The sequence below is a fragment of the Grampus griseus genome (genome assembly GCF_964374135.1).
Source record: "Grampus griseus genome assembly, chromosome: 7".
In the NCBI taxonomy this organism is placed as follows: Eukaryota; Metazoa; Chordata; class Mammalia; order Artiodactyla; family Delphinidae; genus Grampus; species Grampus griseus.
The window spans coordinates 48,355,328-48,364,377 of record NC_139001.1 but is presented as its reverse complement, the minus strand read 5'-3'; positions in this window follow the sequence as shown (position 1 = coordinate 48,364,377).

Sequence of the window (9,050 nt, the reverse complement as noted above, 5' to 3'; positions counted from 1 at the left end):
TTGTCCTATGAGTTCTTGAAGGTGGGTTAAGGGAACCACAGTCTTCTTAGCCACATTTACTAGGGATAGAGCTCCTGCAACTCAGAGTTGGGGATAAGAATTGGCACCCTGGCCCTCTCAGCGTAGAACTGTAGCTCTAGACTGAAACTATAGCCCTAGAATAGGAGTTCGTGGAGAAAGGGAGTCCGGTCTGTTGGTTACATTTGATCAGTGAAGAGCTGCTGAGGGGAAGGGGAGAATAGGAAATTTAAGTGGGCTGTGGCTCAAACGCCACAGACTCTCACTTATTTTAATGAGAATTAGTATATATTCTTTTTTTTTTTTTCTGTACTCGGGCCTCTCACTGTTGTGGCCTCTCCCGCTGCGGAGCACAGGCTCTGGACTCGCAGGCTCAGCAGCCATGGCTCACGGGCCTAGCCATTCCGCGGCATGTGGGATCCTCCCAGACCGGGGCATGAACCTGTGTCCCCTGCATCGGCAGGCAGACTCTCAACCACTGCGCCACCAGGGAAGCCCTAGTATATATTCTTGAATAAATATTTCTCCATTTACTGCTTGCCATTAGTGAAATGTCTACCTTCTATAAGATTGTTTTAATAATTTGCACCAGATAATTTGTTTCACCAGTAATTGTTTTACTGGGGAAAGTGCCCACCAATCTCCTCTTACCACCTTTCTGGAAGTCCTTTCCACTAACTATTGAGGTTTCCAAAATCTGGTGTCCATCTAAGTTAGAGCATTGCTATAGAAAAAAATGAATATGAAGACCTTTATTGTAGGAAAATAGTCGTCAATCCTAAGCTGAAATATGATTTGAGCATATAAAGAATAAATATGTTTAAATAATCTGAAAGAGATGATAAATAATTATACATTGGCAATGTTCAGTTTCAAAGTTGGTTTCAAAGGAGATGCTTTATATGTAATAATGAAAAGTAATGAGAAAACTGCTGTGTGTGTAAAATTGGGAAGGATGTATCTATAACTGTAACTACATCTATACCTATACCTGTACCTATATCTGAATGGAAGCAGGACAAAATGATTAGTAAGAAGAAAGTAATTAACAATGAATTTGTAAAGAGGGGTATGTAGGAGTGACAGGTGGGAGATGCAGAAGGAATATAGAAGTTTTGAATATAAAATGTGAATTTTTCAATGATAACTCACTACAATGTTATACATACATTTGTTAAATATATTTGTTTTGTTGGGAAAATTTATTCTAACATACATACTTGTAGGTCTATATAAGTCTATCTCCTATCTATTAATTTGCATGTCTTGCATATATGTTTGAATATATCTATAGGATACGTTTGTAGAAGTTGAATTGCTCTGTCAAATATATGATCCTTTCAATTATGTGAGCTGTTAACAAATTGCCTTAAAAAGAAGTTTGTAGCTTATTTTTAGAAATGTGAGGATAATGGAAGTGTTTTATTTATTCTTAACTCACTAAACCTATCCATTGATTTATCTTTTAAGTGCCTTCAGTAATTTTTGAAAAGATGTAGTCATTTAGAGTGATTCAATATCAAATGTGAAATAATTGAAGAATAAGCAAATTTATGAAGAATTAGATAAATTACCCTCAAATGAACAGTACTATCTCTGATATAGTTTTCTGCACACATTTTAAAGTTCACAATTTGGGGAATAATCCCAATCTGTTGATTTTGTTGAGTATCTTCAGCCACTGTTAAGAGAACAGATGAATCGTTTCTATGCCGAATGAAATTCTTTAAATAAATTATAGATGAGTAGACAAAAAGTCATTGAGTGGGAGAAAATTGATATTTGCACCACTGTGTGATATGTTTTACTCTCCTACAAACTCACATAAAAAGCTAAAAGTGAAACTGATTGAGGAATATTTACTTAGGATAACTTTAATACGGCAAGCAATTTCATGGTTTTTAATGACATTTTTTTAGAATGTAAGAAAATTAGTCAAAGGGAAGTATGGAACTCATCTATACAGTCAGTATGCTCTAATGAAATTCAGTGAAAAATAGGTAAAGAATATTGAAAAAAGAAAGTCATTTTGAAAAGACCAATTTGTGGGAGTATGTATACAAATGAAAAAAAAAACCATTTAGAAGTTTTATAAAGAGACTTTAGTTCATGCTGTTTCATTCTCTCTGTTAGTGATTTGTGTTGGTAATTTTATTCTAGTAAGATAATTTGACTTAATGGTTTAAAAATAACTTATTTCCTTGAAGTTCTGGACTTATATGGAGGCAAATTATTTGGCTGTCTGCATACACAATGGTTTGCATGATGGGAAATATACTCCCTCTGCCAACTCTCTCCCCTCCTCACCATCTGCCAAAGAACTTTGATTGCAGCATAACGTTGAAAAAAAGATCCATGAAAAGATTCATAAGAATTACTTGATAATGTCATAAATTACCAACACACACAAATATATGATTAAATTGGATAATTTACGTAATATGAATTATCTAAAACCTTTTTATGTCATTCTTTTTAGCCTTAATGACTGACTTTTTTCCTCTTGATTTTTATTAATTTTCCTATCCTGATCTAATCTCCCTATCCTGATCTAATCTCCCTTTAGATCTATGCAGTGAATTCCCACATCACTTTTTTTCTGTAATTCAGTATATATTTCTCAAACTGGATTCTTTTTTCAAATTCTGCACTTAATATTTCTGCTTAGATATTTCATTGTCATTTGCAGTCTATGCCTCAGTTTGTGGTATATAAGTAGGTTCCTTAGGAAGAAAGAAGTTTCCTAAAGATTAGAATTAGTAAGAGGCAAGAGAGCATGCAAGTGATCTCACAACACTGTGATCATTCCTATTTTATACTATTGATCATATTTTATTTATCATACATATTTTATGTATATAAATATATAAATATACCATTATATTTATCATAGCCTAATTAAAACAGATAAGTTTACTGATAAATTCAGTAGAGGGCAGCCCATGCTATGGTACTGTGTAACTGTATACTCGTCACACCCTGTACTCTCTGGAGAACCTCAAGGCTTCTCTCACTCCTCCTAGGAGTAAAGCACTTGTGTGGCTCAAGGATTAAAAAAATAACAATGCTGAGTTTTAAGAATTCTGTATTTATTTTATATGCAAGTTCTTGATCAGTTATATGATTAGCAAAAATTTTCTCAGTCCTATAGTTTGCCTTTTCATTCTCTTCTCAGGATCTTTCACAGAGTAAAAGTTTTTAATTGTGAAGAGGTCCAATTTACATATTTTTACTTTTATTTGATCTTTCTTTTGGTGTTAATTCTTTGCCTAGCCCCGAGTTCCCCAAATTTTCTATTTTCTTAGATGTTTTATATAAGTACAGACTTTTGGAAAATGGTTAGTAATTCCTCTTTAAACTAAAAGTGGACTTACCAAATGACCCAGCAATTGCACTCTTGAGTATATAACTCAGAGAAATGAAGATCTATTTTCACACAAAAATTGCACATGAATACTTAAAGCAGCTTTATTTTTAATAACCAAAAACTGTAAACCCCAAACATTTTTCAATGGGTAAATGGTTAAAAAAACTGGGATGCATCCATAGCATGGAATAATACTCTGCTATTAAAAGGAGTGGACTATTTATACACATAACTTCAATGAATCTTGAGGATATTATGCTGAAGGCAGTCACAAAAGGACAGGTCTTACATGACTTTACTTATCTAACATTTGTGAAGCAAAATAATTATAAACATGGAGAACAAATTAGTGATTGCAGGGGTTAGGGCTGGAATGGAGGGTAGGATATGGTTATTAAGACAGTACAGGGAGTCTTGTGATGATGGTACAGTTAAGAATCTTGACTGTGGTGGTAGTTACATGAAACTACACTTGTGATAAAATGATAAACTTACATAGAGCTATACACACAGAGACACAAGTACACAAATGAATGCATGAAAGAAAAATTTGTGAAATCTGAATAAACTCTGTGATTTATACCAATATCAATCTCCTAGTTTTGATGATTGCACTGTAGTTACACAAGAGGAAAACATGGCTGGACAAGGGTGGTGAATAAGACCTCCATGTAGATTTCTTTGCAATTTCTTGTAAATTGATAATTATTTCACAATAAAAAGTTACAAGAAAAATTCCAATTATAAGACATTACATTTTTTAAAAAGTGACAATAGGCTCCAATAGACCTGCTTTGAACTTTCTCCTCACACACTTGCTGTGATTAGTCAGCCTAATATATCAAAAGCATGGTATTGTTTACTGGTGATTGTTGTTTTAGTGCATATTCTGAATAAGTGTAGTCCAAATATGGCAGCTTTCAGCTGGTGACAAGAAGGAGTATTTTAACAGCACTTCTCCACTTTTGCTGCATTTTCTTTATCTAACCTACTCTAACCTGTCTGAGCAATGAAGGTTTTTCTTAATCTTTCTTTTCCAAGTCTATTATATGTTACATCAGAGTTTATTATTATTAGCTTCTCTATTCCAAAATCCCACACAGAAAAGTGGGACATAATTATTATTAAATGCTTTACTTTGATTAAAGATGCAAATTGAAACTAGTATTATCTACCATACTGTATACTGGTGTGATCAAGTATTATATGCCAGTTTAAAGGTTTGGTTTTTTAATACCTCATCCTATGTTATAATCAAAATCATCCTCAAATTAGAGAATTAAATATGTTTATTATGACTTTCCTCAAAGTGAAATAAACACAATAGTATATAGATACTTTCCATATTAAAATAAAACCTCATATTCCAAGATGAGAGGATTATCCCCCAATTATATATATATGTATATATATATATATATATATATGTATGTATATATATATATATATGTACACACAAATAAAGGTGCTAAAGAAAAGGACTACAGAAGTTCAGAACAAGTATTACAGAAGGTTCTCCTTACTCTTGCAGGAAAAGTATTGAAGAGAAAAAGTCTTGAGGCTGAAAACTTAAGGACAAAGTTTTTTGTGTACCTTGATCTGGTCACAGGTGGAAGGCTTCTAATTTTGGGCATTTTATCTCAAAATGGTAGGGAATTTAGGGTGGTACAATTTTTCCCAGTATTATTTTAATTGATTGTTTAAGATTTCAGTTAATAGTCTTCTTTTCTATCTTGATATTATAAAATAAGTTGGTAATAAAATGAAAACAAAAGACCAGGCATGTTTATCCCAGTGAAAGAAGAATACAAGATATTGACAATTTCTTCACTCAAATTAGATATTGACTATTAAATTTTAAAAATCACACTCTAATGAGAGCCTAAATAATATCTGTTGTAATAAATAAATGCAAACCAAAGTCCCTTAAGGAGACTTTTTAATAATTAATAATAACATAAACATCTATCATCAACTAAAGAAAATCTAAATATTAACCCTTCTCCATATTGCCTCTCAAAGAGCAAAGAGGGGGAAAGGAGGCTGGGAGATAAAAGAACTCTTGAAGCTTATCAGGGTTTTACATTTGGGCCTGGGAATGCACCAAGGGCTTGGAGAATCCAGTTTAATAGCACCTACCACCAGAACAACACAATCCAAACCTGCAGTTCAGGAAAAGTACAAGTTAGGTGAGTAGAGGGAATTTAGACTGCTCAGGGTCCTTGCATTTGAGCTATGTTAAATAATAGGTTTTTATGACATCTGCTCAGATTTAATGATCCTAAAATCTTGAGAATGTATACGATTTAAATGATGACTTTCATATTTTAAAATGTAGCCTTTGGCTCGAAGTTTGCATTATGAAGTATTAGGATAACTAAAATAAACATATTTCTATTATTACTACAGCAACTGCTACTACTTCTCTACTGCTACTGCTAGAGGTGCTAATGACAATAAAGGAATCGTTTCTTCAAATTAAAACAGAGGAAAAACCAATATGTAAAACTGACAAAAGCAGATCTATTCTGTTAAAATTGGGGGATGAAGGAATTATATCTATGCCTCCTCAGGCCCTACCCCTCACCACACTCTAGGAAAACCACTATGCATAGATGGAGCACAATTTGGAACCCCTGTGTGAAGACATACTATGATGAAAATTATGTGTTAAAACAAAAATGAAAGTATTTAAGGGATTAAAACTAGTGCTTGTGTTTGGCTATATTATCAGAGAGAAAAATAAAGCCAAAAAAATCAGTTACCTGTCTATCGAGATAAAATACTTATTGGATAAATGGACATTTAAAAAAGAGAAAATAAGTTGAAAATATGCTTTAAAGAAGGAAGAAAGAGTGAGGCTTGGCAATTGATTAGATAGTTATGACAGAGAGAAGTCATTATTAAGAAAGATGGTCTGTATCTGCATATACTAATGTGTTGGTAAGACTAGGACCTTTTGAGTGAGATTTATCTAGATCATATAGAGATATATATGATCCTTAGAATCCCAGCTCTGCTACTGATTAGCTGTATGATGGTAGGCAAGTTACTGAAACCTGGTTAGCCTCAGATTCTGAACTTGTAACAAAGGGGTATAACAAGAAAAAAGTCCAGGATAGAATACCAAGTCAGAAATTCTAGGTTTTATTAAAGTGGTTGAAAATTTACATTTAAGAATGCTGCTTTGTTTTGTTGTTGTTGCAGAGAAATGATTAAAAAGAGGTAAAGATTTGATAAGGTTGATTTGGTTATAAAAGGAAGAGTAAAGTTGCTCTCTAAAGCTCATTTAAATTATGCAAATAAGACACTTTTAAGGAAGTTCTGTCTAAATGTAAGGGATTGTCAGAATCTGAGAATCAGATACTCACTGTTAGTGAGTTTTTAAAATCAATATTTGTTTTATTATATTTTCTATTCATAATGTGAAGATATCACAATCTTTTTTTTCTTATTGGGTAATTTTGGTCATAAAATTATTCAAGTTATTTCTTTTCTTATAAATGTATCTATTGAGGAAATAAAAGAATATATGGGAATAGAAAATATTCAAGTAACTTTTACTGTACTTTATATTATCAGTTATATCTATCATTTGTTTGGGTTTACACAGAATTATTTTTATCAAAGCATACTGAGAAAATAGGAACCATTTTCAGATATCCGAAATTAGATAATGAAAAAGACATAAGTTTCTTAAACCAATGTAGACATTATTAAATTTGTATTCAAAATGAAACAGAATTCTCAAAGTCACATATATCCATGCTTTGATTACTTCACACTTCCAGTTCGCCATACCCCTAAGGCATCAAGGTCAGGCACAAAATAAATGAATAACTAAAAACTAACTATATTCACTATAAAAAAATCAAAAAATAGAAAGTTAGTATGTCTTGTATTCTTTTTTTTTTCGGCTGCTCCATGTGGCTTGCAAGATCTCAGTTCCCCAACCAGGAACTGAACCCAGCCACAGCAGTGAAAGTGTCAGATCCTAACCACTAGACCACCAGGGAACTCCAAATCTTGTATTCTATAGAGCTAATATCTCTGTTAATCATTTGAACCAAATGTTTATTCCTTGATTGTTCCTTTCACACACAGAAAAATGATTTAGGGTCTCGACTCCCTAGAAGCAAAAGGGCGCCACAGAGTGAAGAGTCAAGATGCAAAGTGTCTCAGAATTGTTTGGCACATCACTCAAGCTTTCTACATGTTGTCCTCATACAGTTTCTTTTCAAATATCCCATCTATTCCTTTCTAGAGTGTAGGAATCTTCTGATTAATATGCACTGGGGCACCACATGGTTGCCCATCTGTGTGGGTCAGTTTTGAATCACTGATCAGGGTTCAAATCGAGTTGAAATTTAGCCAAATATTCAGCAACAATGACCTTCAAACCTGCCATGGCTGGCTGATGAGCTCTTGGGAATTTAATTTGCTTTAGAGCTTATATCTCACATTCATGTATGATTTTTAAAATGAATTTATTTCTGCTATTGATCATTGCTTTTCTGATATTTAAGTTTTGGAAAGATTTCTTTCATGTTTCCTGTAGCAGACTCATCTCATAATATTCTCTAAATAATCACTTGAAGAAATTAATAAATCAATCAAATAACATATTTATGCAATTATAAGAGAAACACTTTTTTCTTTCTCAGGTAAAGAAAATTAATCTATGTCTTTCTCCCTCTAATAGCAACTAACATACTCCAATTAATAGCTAGGTACTTTTTATTATCTAGAATAGACAAAAACAAAGAAAGAAAGTAAATTTATTTAAGAACTGGAATAGATGACCTTTTAAAAATGAATTGAATTTGGCAAAATATGTACATTTTGAAAGTAATCTAAGTGCTAACATTTTCATATCCTTTGTTTTCTAATCTTCCTTATTTGAGAAATAGATCTATGAAATTTCCTAATGCACAATAAAACTAATTGTCTTTTTATGTTCCTATAAAGACCATTTTTATTTTTTTATAACATTTAAAGGAACATTTCCATGTCACTAGATATTCTATGTATACAACAAGGATATGTTTTATGTTGTCAAGTATCACATTATCTGCATAAGAGGGGAAACTATTCTAACACTTTCTTATATAGAGGGGTCATCAGAATCATCGACAGTCTCAGTCTTCCTTAACTCACTTTTCTTTTCTTAACTTAAGAAATCTAGAATGTGCTACTCTTTGCCAAGAGAGTCAAGAACAATAGTAATAAACTCAATAGATTTTCTTCCAGGACAAGACTTTGCTTCAGCTTGCGGGTGATGCTACAGGTTTCCTCACCACGTGTTCTCATTCCACATCTCAGGCTGAAAGAGCAGCCCCCATTTCTAGAACATGGTATTCTTATGGAACAGGTAACATAAGGAGCAAAAGGAGTAACCAAATCATGCACTTTTAAATTGTGCTTGGAGATAGCACATATAATATATAATATTTCACTCACATTCCATTGATAATGGTCCAGCCAAAAAATTAATAAGGTGGGGAAGTATACTCCTTGTACAAGGGGCATAGGAATGGATGGGGAAGCAAACCATTGGGTTCTAATACAAGACTTCTATCTTGATTACATATATTTATTTATCCTTCATAAAACTCAATTTAGCACCCATTTATGATAAAACTCTTAGTAAATTATGAAAATAAAT